Raw genomic sequence first — 13,533 nt, 5'->3', positions numbered from 1 at the left:
AGGTGGGCATGGGTGCCTGTAGAGATTGAAAGAAAGGGAACTTTTAAGAAATTGTTTAAAATGAAGAGTTTAGAATGATAATTAATATTCTAAAATTTATTTTAAAAGGTAGAAATTTTAGCAGTCAGGGATTTTCTGCTTTAAATTTTATTTTAATGTTTCTTAATTTGATGGCAGAAACAAGTGCCACCAGAAAATAATATATTTGAATAAGTTGTGGTTATCAATTTTTCCCCAAGTGCATGTGTCTTAACCAGTAGAGAGTTATAAAACTAAAAAAAATTCTGGAAACATTACCTTGGTATTTTGTACTGAAAGTTCATAATTTGAAGTCCCAACCCCTCCCTCCTGATGACAGTTTTATGATAGAATGATAACCCTCAGAAAAAGAGATGGCAGAGTTTGTTGTCCCTCCCTGAACCATGTGAATTTCCAGCAAGAGACCCACTCTTCATATGAAGTTCTTCACCTTCAAGCAAGGCATCTAGTACCTTGATTTTGATCATTCCAGCCCCCAGAACTGTGAGACATAAGTGCCTATTTTTTAATACAGCCAGTCAATGGCATTTTTTAACTGACACTGAGATAAACTGAAAACTACTGTGCAACACTCACACTCAAAGAGATGCTAAATCAACAACACCTAAATTAAATGACTAAGGTTTCCTGAGCCTTCCTATATCAGCCATTATCTGCCTACCCATTTCAGTAGCATCCAAGCACAGATGCTCCAAAGCTGGCATTTCAGAGGTAGAGAATATGAAAAGGATTGGTAAGCACCACTTATGACCGACAAAGATGTAGTCGCATGGTCCTATTTGATAGGAATATAGAATTATTAGTAAGGTTATTCTGTTGATTGTGCAATACAAAGATTATGCACAAAGATTATGTAATACCTTGACAAAGCTGGCCTCAGCTCCTCCTGGAGGACCTTACTGTGTTCACTATAGTGTAAAAGCCAAGGAAAGAAGAGGTGATGGCGGAACTTTTAGAAGAAACACAACTATTTTCAAGAACTCACTGATCAGACAAATCACTTTATATTTTCTAGAAAAAGTATTGACGTGTGACCCTCAAGTCAAAGTCTGTCTTTTCAATATTTAGTCACTGCTTGGGAAAAACATAATCAATATACAGAGGGAAAGAATCCAAAAGATCTCCAATATTCTACTTTCTCAGTCTCAGAGAGCTCGGAACCTTGACCATTTGAATCACACTCTAAATTCCAAAATACCCTTAATCACATACCCAAAGTACCAAGAGTAGCATGAGTCTCAGAATAGACAGAAAGTGTCAATTTTAATCCTACTTTTAGGATAGTTTTGCAATATAGGTGAAGCAGTACTGCGTGGCACAAACAGTAGCACTGTGGCACTGTCCTCTGTTGTTCTTTGATTTGCTCGAGTGGGCACCAGTAATGTCTCCATCGTGAGCCTTATTGTTACTGTTTTTGGCATATCGAATACACCATGGGGAGCTTGCCAGGCTTTGCCCTGCGGGTGGGATACTCTCGGTAGTTTACCGAGCTCTCTGAGAGGGACAGAGGAATCGAACCCGGGTCAACCATGTGCAAAGCAAACATCCTACCCGCTGTGCTATTGCTCCAGCCCTAGCACATACTAGTGCTCAATAAATATTTGCTTATTTCTTTCTGACCTTTGCTTTTTGTTAAATAAATTCCAAAGCCAAGACATTTTTTTCTTTTTTTATTTTTTGCTTATTTTTTGGGGGGCTGGGTCACACCCAGAGATGCACAGGGGTTACTCCTGGCTCTGCACTCAGGAGTTACTGCGTGCTGGCAGTGCTTAGGGCACCATATGGGATGCTGGGAATCGAACCTGCGTCAGCCATGTGCAAGGCAAACGCCCTACCTGCTGTGCTATCTCTCCAGCCCCAACCAGTACATTTTTAAAACATGACACTGATGTATTTGAAAGAAATTTCTGTGGACTCAAGAAATTAAAATTGATATCTTAAAACTAAAAATTATGTTTGTGAAACTTATTTGCATTTGAAATTTTGGCAGTACACCTATGTAGGGTGTCTCTGGCTCAGAATTCTGACAAAAGTGATAAGGACTTGAACTAAGGTGGTGGCTGGAGACTGGAGACAAACGATTTATAAGGCAGAATAGCAGTATAATCAAAATTTGAGTGTGGCTAATGACATCCTTGTTTCTGTCTCATCTCTGAAGAACAACAATTCAAACACTTGAGTCATTTTTTTAAACGGGGCCAATAATCCTGACTTTATATATGGATGTGAAGGTGAAATTAGACAAAACCTGAAAGCAATTTGCATGGTTCTGACATACTTATGCTAGACATATTGCCATTATTAATGCTTGTTGTTTATCAATGTCTACATATTTAAAAATAAATATATCCATTCTGCTATTTAGATCTTATAGGAAATATAAATCATTCCATATGTTTGTTTATTTTTTTTAAAGAATACAAATTGAACGTTTTGAGGAGTCAGTGATCTCAGTTTATATTAGTATTAATATCAATGGTTTAGGAACCATACCCACCACCATCATGCCAGTATCCCTCCACTACTCAGTGTCCCTAGGTCCCTCCTTATGTCCCTCCCAGGTCCTTCTGCCCCATTCTTTTGATTGACTCAGAATCGCAGGCTTTGTTTTTATTGTTTTTTTTTTTTTTTGGTCTGTTTCTATACTTTATTTTGTTATAAGGTAAAAAAGGTAAAGGCCCTCCCGTTGATCATCGATTTGCTCGAGTGGGCCCAGTAACGTCTCCATTGGAGACTTTGTTGTTACTGTGTTTGGCATATGGAATACTCTCGGTAGCTTGCCGGGCTCTCCAAAAGGGGCGGAGGAATCGAACTCGGGTCGGCCATGTTGGCTGCGTGCAAGGCAAACGCCCTACCCACTGTGCTATCGCTCCAGCCCTCTATACTTCTATGAGCCTGGTGATATGAGGGTCTCCCTGGTGGTCTAGTGGTTAGGATTCAGCGCTCTCACTGCCGCGGCCTGGGTTCAATTCCCAGTCAGGGAAGTTGTTGATGGAGTTCATGCCCAATTCAATCAGCTAATCAAGCTGAATAAGTATTTTGTTATAATACTCAATAAATGATTTTTTATTCAATATTTGTCCTTTTATAAAATTATATTTTACATTTTTGTTTTGGGGGGCCACAGTTAACTATGCTCAGGACTTATGCTCAGGGATCACTCCTGACAGTGCTTAGGGCACCATCTAGGGTGGTGGGATCAAATCTGGATTGGTCATGTGAGAAACAAGAACACTTAATACTGAGCTAGCTCTCATGTTTCTATCCTCTGTTTGATGCACTTTACTTAGCATGACACTCTTCATTGACAGCCAAATTATAATGAAAAGAGAATATTCCATTATGCATATAAACCATAATTTATCCACTTTTTTTGTTGTTGAACACTTAGTCACCACAAACTTGGATATTAGTTCTTTGTCAGATGTATAGCATAAGAATTTATATTTAAATCAAATATATTTTAATGTATGATAAATATATTTCTAATATATCTAAATTTTCTCATTTGATGTCATTTAATTTAGTTATTATTTCTTTCACAATGCAGAAACTTTTTAGTTTGATGGAACCTATTTGGATATTTTTGCTTTTTTCAAGGAATTATTTTTGTCACTGTAATTTGGTACATTAGTAGTGGCAGAGTTTCTTGCATAACACTTTTCAACACCAACAACGTCCACCAGAGTATCAGTTTCCCTACAACATTGTCCCAGTGTTCATCTCTCCACCTTATATCCCTCCCCCCACCACACACAGAGTCAAATAAATGCTTCTTCTTAAAGATCCAGGTCTCATTTTTGAAATAACAAATGATCAAATTCTTGTTTCTTTAGATAATAGCATCAATCACTGGAGATACCTTTAAAGTCAAAATCATGGAGAGTTCCACTTAAGTTTTCTTTGATATGTTTTATGAATTAGGTTCCAGTATTGCAATCTTGTCAACTTGTATAGTGTGCTATATGGATCCAGATTCATGCTTTTTGCATCGTATAAACTGAGTTTTTTTCAGCACAATTTATTGAAGAGACTTCCTTATTACACTTTATATACCAGGTTGCTTTATCATGAATTAACTGTTTCTATACTTCTGAGGATTTATTTCTGGGTTCTCAGTTCTATTCCACTAAACTGAGAGTATAAAGTCAGAGAATAAAATGTTTATTATGTCTTTTTTTTTCTTTCCAGAAGTGATTTTGCTATTCAAAGAATTTTATGAACCCATAAAAATTTTAACAGTATGATTTTCATGTCTTTAAAAATGCCATCTGAATTTTCTGGAATTTACATAGCATATATATAACACTTTGGGTCAGATAGACAATTAACCATGTTAATTCTTCAAATTCAGAAATGTGGAATATGTCTGTATGTTTCTATTCACTTATTTTCTTATTTTTGTTTGTGTTTATAGATGCTATGGTTAAAAATGCCTACAAAGTATTTGATCTAATGATGAGTTACTTCCTTGACCCCAAATCAAAAATCTTATATTGTAATGAAATATCAGCCTGAGACTTGGGAATCTGGCATTTGCTATTTTAACCTTATTTTAACTGTCCACGGAAAATTCTAGTGTCCCAAGTATTGGTTAAAATTTTCAAACTTGAACTAAATGTCATGCAATTCCTGCGCACATTCAGATAAAAACATATATTTGAAAGATGATCACTTGATGACTTGATCCCGTTACTCATCGATTTGCTCAAGCAGGTACCAGTAATGTCTCTGTTTGTCCCTGTTGCGAGCTAATGTAGCCCAATGATGTCTGCTCATTCTAGGAACATGAATAGCCTCAAACCGATCGTTCCGGGTCTTGACAAAGAAGTCTGACCATCTCATAGGTGGATAGCCACACGATCTTTTGACGTCCGGTGGAATCCAGTCAGTAATGGCTCTAGTCCAGTGGTCATTGTCAAATCTCATTACGTGTCCAGGCCATCTGATTTTTGATGCCTTGGCAAATGAGACAACATTTCTGACCATCAACAAAGGTTCGAACTCTAGATTCTTTCTCTCATTTGAGTGCAGTGTGATACTCCAAGCACAACTCTTTCAATTCCTCTTTGGGAGACCTGAATACTGTTCTCATCCTGTTTCCGTAGGGCCCAGGTCTCTGAGGTGTATGTTAATGCAGGAATAACAGTGGAATAGAAGAGATGTGCCCAGAACTGGAGGTTCTTCAACCTCTTAGCTATTTTTTCAATGCTCTTGAAGGCATTCCAAGCTGCTCTCTTCCTCCTGTGCAACTCTGGTGCCAGGTCATTTGTCATGTTGACTTCTCGACCTAAGTACACATAACTGTTGCATTCGGAGATGTTTGTCCTGTTGAGAGTGAATGGAATGTCAGGAATGAGACCGTTTCTCATAAACATTGCCTTTGTGAGATTCAGCTGTAGTCCAACCTTTCCACACTCACGGTCGAAGTCAGTCAGCATTTGTGCCGCTTAGCTGATATTTGGTGTTATAAGAACAATGTCATCAGCAAAGAGGAGGTGGTGTAGTTACCGACCATCTATCTTCGTTCCCATTCCTTCCCATTTCAGTTGTCGCATGATGTTTTTGAGGGTGGTACTGAAGAGATTCGGTGAAATTGTATCACCCTGCCGAACTCCTCTCTTGACGTCAATGATCACCTCCCTGTGGAATGTTGAGTTCCTGGTAGTGAATCCACAATACAATTCAAGGAGGATCGTGATGTATTGACATTGAACGCCCTGTTTGGCTAGGGCCTTGATGACCACTTCAGTCTCAACAGAATCAAAGGCCTTCTTTAAATCAATGAACGTTAGACAGAGTGGCATCTTGAACTCCCGAGAAACCTCAATGCACTTGCTTATCGTGTGGATATGGTTGATTTTGCTAAATCCTTTTCAGAAACCAGATTGCTCTCATGGTTATCCTTCATCTAGTGTTCTGCCAATCCTATTCAGGAGGACTTGAGTGAACAGCTTGTAGATGACAGACAACAGGCAGATTGGGTGATTGTTTCCAATGTCATGGATGTCTCCCTTCTTGTACAGCAGTTCAGTCCTGCTGGTTTTCCAATGGGATGGAAACTTGCATTCAGACAGGTAGTATGAGAAGAGCTGAGCCAGTGTATTTTAAATCCTGATGGCAGGTTCTTCAGGTGTTCGGGTCTGACCTTGTCTGGCCTGGGTTCTGTTCGCTTCTTTACTGATGAAATGGCGTGTTGGATTTTGGAAGAGAGAACTTTGGGAACGACATATCCATCCTGTGAAATTTGGTATGTGTGCAGGTGGACGTGGCTATCGAAGAGATCTGAGTAGAAGTCATGGATAATCTTCTCCATTGTCCTTCTAGAAGATCTGATATATCCATCAGGATGTTGGAGGGCAGTCATCTTGGTCTTATAGTTGGGAAAGGACAGGTGGGCGTTGTGAATGCTTTTCCTGGCTTCTGCTGCATCTGCCAACACTGCTGCTCTTCTCTCTTTGAGATCTTCCTTTATCACTTCTCTGCACTGCTTTGCGAGCTCGGATATTTGCTTGAGGTTGCCTGAGACTTGCATCAAGCCATGTTAGTGAATGAACTCAAGAGTTTTTGAAGACAGACATCTTTTTGTGGCTCTCTCTCGGAGAGCCCGGCAAGCTACCGAGAGTATTCGATATGCCAGACACAGTAACAACAAAGTCTCCAATGGAGACGTTACTGGGCCCGCTCGAGCAAATCGACGATCAACGGGAGGGCCTTTACCTTTACCTTTACCTCTCTCTCTCGGCGTTCTTCGTACAATCATGGAGGTGCTGAACCAGTCGACTGTATTCCTCATCAATGTTGTCAACAACGGCATCTTCCTATATTGCCGCAATAGTGCCAAAGAGCTCCCAGTTGGTGGTTGTTTTGGGAGTTCTCTTCTTAAACTTTGCATTCCTTTCTCCCCACTCTATGAAGTAGAATTTTGCACCTAGGAAATGGTGATCTGATCCCATTTGGAATTTTGGGACAACAGTGACATCGGTCAGGCAAGACCATTGATTGAAATGAGGTGGTCAATTTTGTTGTGGAACCGTCCACCAGGAGACTCCCATGTCTAATGTTTAGATTCAGCCTTCTGGAATTGTGAGTTACCATGGATGATCTTGGTTGACATGATGAACTCAGACAGTCTCTCACCCTGTTTGTTCCATTCTAGGCCATGGGTCCCGATGTGGAGTTCTTCAGCTGATCTTTTCAATCCTATCTTGGCATTAAAATCACTGACAATGATCTTGTAGAAGGTGTGGTCTTCTTTATGGAACTTCTCCAGTTCCATGTAGAACTTCTCAATTTCTCCTTCATCATAATTGTATGGTGGAGCGTAGACAACAAAGATAGAAACTGCCGGCAGTGAGCCACTTCTATTTAAGTGTAATTGTCTGATTAGGGTTGTTAGGCATTCGAATGAATCAATGTTTATGGCCAAGTTCGTTCTGACAAGGAGACCGACACCACCAATGCCTCTTTTGCCGTATGTTCAGAGGAACAGTTCTTCCCCAGTACCAAAAATGGCGTGATGTGATTGATGCCTTCTCGTTTCATTCAGACCAATGATGTCGTACTTGATCTTTCACACTTACACCATCAGGTCCTCAATGGATTCATCTTATGCCAGAGTATGTGCATTGTAAGTACAGGCATTCATTTTTGTCTTTCTTCATTGTGGCATTGTAATCTTCGTAGCAGATTTGAAAGATATCTAGAATTAAAACTGCACACTAACTCTTTGAAGTGCTTGAAATGTTTGACTCTGATTCATGATAACTCCTGGATGCAGTCCTCAGTTAGTCAACCATCATTGACAAATTTTGGCTAATTTTTTAAAATGTAGAAAATAAAAATATTTATATTAAAAAGATTTTGCATTGTCAGATAAAATAAGTAGAAACATTATATATATTAAGTTTATGTAAGCACTGTACCACTGTTCTCCCATTGTTCATAGATTTGCTCAAGCAGGCCCAGTAACGTCTCCATTTTGAGACTTGTTACTGTGTTTGGCATATTGAATATGGCCGAGCCAGGTTCGATTTATCCACCCCATTTGGAGTGCCCGACAGGCTACTGAGAGTATCTTGCCCACACAGCAAAGCCTAGCAAGCTTATGTAAAATTCCACATAAATTTTTTAAAAATATTAAGTAATGAAAAGTTAGTTCTGAAGGAACAATATATCTATGTATCCATTTTTATTATCAATAATCAAATTACTTATTATGACTTCTAGGCATCATATAGTTAAAATTGTTAAAAATTATAAGATTACTTTTCATCTTTTTCTACTGTTAATTTTCCAACATTGTAGAAGGACATAGCTAGAACTAGTAAATATTCACATCATAATAGATGATCAGAAACTACAGATATTTCCTTATCACCTTATATTTTAACATAACAATAAATCCTCCATCATCCTCTCTTATATTTTCACGTTTAAACATGAAATTTTATTAAAAGCTGCTTTAACTTTTTTTTTGAACTCGGGTCGGCCATGTTGGCTATGTGCAAGGCAAACGCCCTACCTGCTGTGCTGGAGTGATAGTGCAGCAGTAGGGTATTTGCCTTGCACGCGACCGGCCCAAAAGAGCTGGGTTTGATTCCTTCGCCCCTTTTGGAGATCCCGGCAAGCTACCGAGAGTTATCTTATCTGCACGGCAAAGTCTGACAAGCTACCTGTGACATATTCAATATGCCAAACACAGTAACAAAAAGTCTCCACAATAGAGACGTTACTGGGCCCGCTCGAGCAAATTGATGAGCAACAGGAGGACAGTGCTACAGTGCTAACTTTTTTAAAGTAGAGTCTCTATTATTTTAGACCTTAACATATATATATTCAGTTAATGACCTAAATACATTCTTTTTGAAGTTTATTGTGGGACAGGAAAAATATTATACTGTTTTGATGTTAAATATTGATAAATATTTAATAAATAAAAATATTCAGAATAGATAAAACTTCTTTAGAATTTAGAAGGAAATATTATACAAGCAATACAAATCATCTAAAGGAGAACATTTTAAATATATGAACAGATTAAGGATGATACTAAAATAACTTTAAATTCTATCAATCAAATGCAAACTTTATTAATATTCAGCTATGAGTTTGTTCATACTATTCCATGAAAATGTATCCATATCCAAATGTATTTTAGTATTTAAACATAAAATCAGACACTTCTATTGTGGTTTGTTATAAATGATGTCTTATATGGGTAACTAAGGACGGAAACCTTTTTTGTTGTTGTAGAATATTCAATTTTGTAATAAAATAGTTAACTAATAATTGAACTTATTATTGGCTTATTTGTTAGACATTTAACTGAAAAAGAAATTGGTTCATGCTATTATTAAATTTTCTCTCAATCGAATTTAAAGATCTATCAGGCAGCAACCAACCTATAGAGAAAGGAGGAAACTGATCCTGACCTACCATAAATTATTGTTGTGTGTCTGAGTATCTTCAAAGATAAGAAAAAGGATACTTTATCCTTAGTTGATGGGTTCATGAATTGACACTGACTTTTAAGAGAACAATTTATAAGACCATACAAAAAAGTCTTAAAGGTATAAATTCATTAAAGTAGCAATACTGTTTCCAGAATTTTTCTTACAAAAATGGTATAGACATTTAGATAAGTTATCAGCGATATGAATAAAAGGAAAAAATAAGAATGTAGTTCTATTAATTATTTACTCTAATAGTCATAAAATTAAGTTCTACAAAATATACTTTTGTTATAAAATATAAAAAGTTTTGTAAATTTGTAAAATATAACTAACTTAATTTTATTTTCTGATGTTTATTTAGTCATGTGGTCAATACCATTTACGAATAAGCCCATCTTATTCACAATGACATCAACAACATCTTTTGAACCATTTTAGAAATTTTAAATAATTTGGTGAGTTTAGCTTTAATATTTTTCCCTTTGATCCACAGATTTGCCTTCTAATTGGACAATATCAATAGACATTATTTTTAAATATTTTTATCTTATTGGGCTGGAGTGATAGCACAACGGGTAGGGCATTTGCCTTGCATGCAGCAACATGGCCGACCTGAGTTTGATTCTTCCGCCCCTCTCAGAGAGCCTGGCAAGCTACTGAGAGTATCTCGCCCGCATGGCAAAGCCTGGCAAGCTACCCATAACATATTCGATATGCCAAACACAGTAACAACAAAGTCTCACAATGGAGACGTTACTGGGCCTGCTTGAGAAAATCGATGAACAACGGAAGGAGAGTGACAGTGACAGTTATCTTATTAAATAAAATTTATTGTGTATCTATTATTTATCTGGTGCTTAATAGACACAGTAGCTAAGAGAGACACAATTGTTGCTCTTATATATTTAAAATACAAAGGATAAACTAACCTAATGAAAGTTCCATCTAAGAGGATTACTTATGGTTCCTATGGGTTATGTAAGGGAAGAATAACTCGCAGCCACATTAGCGGCCACGGCTCTGAGAAGGGGCCCTGTCACCGCTTGGGTACCTGGATGAGTGAGCAGAGGGTGCCCAGAACAGTTCAGTTTTGGGTGTGCCTGATGCGCCTCAATCCCCATCCCTGGCAGACCAGGGATGTAAACTTGCCATTCTCTGGAGGTCTAGAGAGAAGTGTAGCCCCAGGCAGGGGCCCTGCCACTGGGTGGGTACCTGGATGAGTGAGCAGAGGGTGCCTGGAACAGTTCAGCCTGGGTGCGCTGATGTGCCTCAATTCCCATCCCCTGCAGACTAAGGATGTAAACTGGCTATTCTCAGAAGTTCTAGATAGATGCGCAGCCCCAGGAAAGCACCCTGCTGATGGGTGGTTACATGGACAGTCAGGCTTGGGCCCGCAGTGACGAGACATGTTGGGCCTCATGGGATGGGGGTGGAGCCAGTCTTGTCCTCCCCACCCCAACAAGACCCCAAGTCATTGCCCATGAACAGCCTCTCTGGCTCCTGATCAAACTGCTTAACGGGCATAATCCCTGAGACTCAGAAACAAATCTCAAAACCCAGTAGCTTTTGGCAGAAATGTATCCGGACCCTGCAGATTACTGTCACCGGGCCACCCCAAGGGGGAAAGGGTGCTGTCCCTACACCTGCTTCCCCAGGGCGGCTTGGTGGCCATCATCCTCCAGAGACTATTAGACAGTCAGGTTTGGGCCTGCAGTGAGGAGACATTTTGGGCCTCACTGGATGTGGGTGGAGATGGTCCTGTTCTCCCCACTCCAAGACCCCAAGTCATCGCCCATGAACGGCCTTTCTGGCTCCTGATCAAGCTGCTTAACAGCCATGATCCCTGAGACTTAGGAACAAATCTTAAAAACCAGCAGGTTTTGGCAGAAATCCCTCCAGATTTAAGTGTTAAAATTTTGGAATTTCAAAATCGCATGGCCACTACTGCAGCCACGCAACATCATATGCTATTCATAACCAGCAATAGAATACAAATTGTCTACTGTTCCCTTTTCAGCAGATCTGAGTGTTGGGGTAAAATTTCAAATAATGATGGTGGGTCTGGTGTCAAAATATTGAATGTGATCAAAGTAGAGAGAGAGTAATGTGGAAATCATCTGCCCCACAGGTAGGGGGAGGGTTTAGGATGGGGGTTTTTGTTGATGGAGAATGGGCACTGGTGAAGGTAGGGGTGTTTCATTGTATGACCGAGACTTAAACCCATAAGCTTTGTAACTGCTCTCACTTTGTAACTGATTCAATAAATAAAATTATAAAAAATGAAAAAAAAATAAAATACAAAGGATAAAGTGAAGAACAAAATTATCCTTTAAATATTGATTTTACTTGAAATTATGACAAGTAGTGAGAAAAGAAAAGAAAAAGAAAAAGAAAACAGTGTACCATAAAAGTATATGTATATCTATATAAAAACAGTTTCATTACTTTTATCAAATATTTTCTCCCAAAATTTTCTTAACTAGATAAATTTTACAAGTGTTGGAGTTATTTTCAAGATCATAAATAAATTCTATCTGAGTTTGGTTGAGGTTGAGTTCAGATAATAATTTACTATAAAGAAAATTTTTTGTGTATTTTTTAAAATAAATTTGGTAACAAGTTTGGGATATAATCGAACTTTCTAAGTAAGTTTATTACTGAACATTTAGTTTTTTCACACATGGTTTATGAGTTTACTGGTAGACATGCAACTTTATTCCTTATCTGAGTTTCTTGATCAAATAGCTGTCCACTATAGCACTGTCCTCCAGTTGTTCATCGATTTGCTTGAGCAGGCACCTGTAACGTCTCCATTGTGAGACTTGTTATTGTTTTTGGCATATCGAATATGCCATGGGGAGCTTGCCAGGCTCTGCCATGAGGGCAGGATATTCTCCATAGCTTGCTGGGTTCTCTGGGAGGGATGGAGTAAACGAACCCCGGTCGTCCTCGTGCAAGTTAAATGCCCTACCCGTTCTGCTATTGCTCCATTTAGTTATTTATGCTATAATCATTAATGATAACTTTTTCCACATCATTTTTCCAGGTGCACTCTTGATGATTTTTACCAGTATGAGGACAGTTAGAGGGCTCATGGTATTGCTCTAGCAATTTCAGTACCATAGACCCATGGTCACACTCAGCAGTCTTTGGGGAACAATAAGGCAGTTCATTATGATGCTAAGATAGGGATGGGAGGCACAAGTCCTGGGAATTGAACTCAGACGTATGTTTGCAAGGCATGTGCCTTAACCCTGTACTATTCCCTAGGTCTCCATATAATTTTTAAGGTCAATTATTATGACTAACTATGGTGTTTTGTGAGTTATTTGATAATTTATAGTGTTTCTATTATAGTCTTTATTATTGTATGTTTTCTAAATTTTTCTGCTGATTTTCTTGGTATTCTAAGTAGACAATCAATTTAATTTTTAATTCGAATATATAAGCCAATTTCAAAATTTTAATGAAATTTCCTACTATATCTGCCTTAGAATTATTATATGAAAATGATAATAGTATGTTTTGTCTTTTTTCCTGACATTCAGTGAAAATTCTAGTGTAACATTGTCATGAAACTGTTCAACTGAGGTTGAACTTATTTTTCTTGTTTGAAAAAACTCTTTTCTTTAATATAGTAAAATTTTACTTATAGTAAAAACGAAAGTCCTTCAATATTATTCACTATATTATAGCAAATAATAAAACATTCCTACTCATTTTTCTTTTTAATCTAATATTTATGATAGCATATTAACATACTCCCTAATATTGAACTATCCTTGAGTTAAAACTGAATTTATCACTGCTGATTAATTAAATAATTTGGTAGTATATTATACCTGAATTTAACCTATATTCTAATTGTTTCCTCTCTTTTCTATACTGATTATGTTTTGTGATTATGTAATTTTTAATGTCAGAATTTTTAGATGCTTTTATAATGTGGAAACTTACCCTTTCTAGTATTCCATAAAAACGTTAAGTGGCAGGAGCTCAGATAGAGAAGGGAGCACCAAATAAAGGGTGTCCGGAGGAT

General features: G+C 38.0%; 1 non-coding gene across 1 annotated transcript; it reads left to right on the top strand.

Moving 5' to 3' along the window:
- The first annotated feature begins 2,951 nt into the window (after positions 1-2,951).
- Positions 2,952-3,023, top strand: TRNAE-CUC (transfer RNA glutamic acid (anticodon CUC)). The gene has a single exon. It is a non-coding gene; the product is annotated as a tRNA-Glu (tRNA).
- Positions 3,024-13,533: the final 10,510 nt, after the last annotated feature.

The sequence above is a fragment of the Sorex fumeus genome, unplaced genomic scaffold (assembly GCF_029834395.1).
Source record: "Sorex fumeus unplaced genomic scaffold, SorFum_2.1 ptg000014l, whole genome shotgun sequence".
Lineage (NCBI taxonomy): Eukaryota > Metazoa > Chordata > Mammalia > Eulipotyphla > Soricidae > Sorex > Sorex fumeus.
This window is presented reverse-complemented; position numbering and strand designations above follow the sequence as displayed.